Below are 1,609 nucleotides of genomic sequence, written 5' to 3'. Positions count from 1 at the left end.
GTGAGACACACACACACACACACACACACACACACACACATCACACTTTCTATGACCCTGCTTCCCACAGACAGAAAGTGAGTTCTTGCTGCTCTAGTGTTTTGTCTCCTAACAACCACAGGCAATGAAAGACGTGCATCACAGTTTCAGCCGAAACAACATTAAAAAATAAAATAAAATCTTTGTAATATCATTCAGGCTAAGAATGGTGACACATGCCTTTAATCCCAGTACTTGGGAGGCAGAGGCAGGTAGAACTCTGAATTTAAGGCCTGCCAAGTCTACAGAGTGAGTTCCAGGATGGCCAAGGCTACACAAAGACACTCTGTCTCAAACAAACAAACAAACAAACAAACAAAAATATCCGAACACAACCACTGAAAATCTATGTGCTTACTGAAAGAGAAACGCTGGACTGGTTATATTGACCAAAAGGAAAATCAAGCCCAGGTATTACATTATTCAAACATTTAAAATATAGCACCATGTCATTATTTTTATCGTTAGTGGCTGTCTAGTAAACAAGTAAGATCTCTAATATGGCAGAGAGGACAATGGCTGAGCCTGAGCACCCCCTTCCTGTGGATTCCAGCTGCTAGCAAACTTGCAGCTTCCATAAATAAACTTAACATGGCTATGAAATGCCAACAGAGCATTAGTAGGATCATGATTTTGAGCGCACACATCAATAGTTTTTCTGCAAGCTTCATTACTTTCTGGGTACTATCCAGAAGGAGCATATTGGCAAAAACTAATGCACCACATATCAGCACTAAGGGCAGAATAGCACTAGCCACAGTGCGGGTGGAGAAACAGAGATCCAGTTCTCAGTGAGGATAAGAGATGGACCCAGGCCACTCCCAGAAGCACATCCATTCTCTGGCACATCCCACTGATCTCACTTATGGCTTCCCACATTGCTAGCTGTGGGAGGTACCCCGGTACCTTACACCACCACTGTACACATTACACCAAGATGTAGCAACCAAGATTCCGTGGGTCTCAGCTCCACTTTAGTGAAAAAGAAGATCATACCAGGATTCCAGCTCCAGTGGAAGCTATGAATCTCGATAGAGTTTCATAGCATCTAAACGTTTCAAAGGCTTGGACCAATGGCTAGCAAGATTGCTTGGGTGTAAAGGAACTTGCTGTATCCCTGGGACCCATGATAGAAGGAGAAAACTGACTTTTTAAAGTTGTCTTCCAACCTCCACATAAGCACTATGACATGAGAATGTGTGCATGCACACGCACACACACACACACACACACACACACACACACACACACACAAATAGTATTTTTAAAAATGCTTTTTAGTCAAAAATTAAAGGAAACAATTGTGGAGGAAAGTTTAGTTATTGACTCCAGGTGTATACCTCCAGGTGTGTTCTTTTAATTTCTGTGGGAGAAAAAAAACCCTCAACATTAATTTTGGGAAATAATATTTTAGGTTGAACAGGGCATAAACTTCCAGAGGTGGTAGTGGCACCTTTAATCTAAAGACAGAGGTGGGGGGGGGGCTGGTGAGATGGCTCAGTGGGTAAGAGCACCCGACTGCTCTTCCGAAGGTCCAGAGTTCAAATCCCAGCAACCACATGGTGGCTCA

Source organism: Mus pahari, chromosome 6 (genome assembly GCF_900095145.1).
Source record: "Mus pahari chromosome 6, PAHARI_EIJ_v1.1, whole genome shotgun sequence".
In the NCBI taxonomy this organism is placed as follows: Eukaryota; Metazoa; Chordata; class Mammalia; order Rodentia; family Muridae; genus Mus; species Mus pahari.
Note: the sequence above shows the minus strand (reverse complement) of the source record.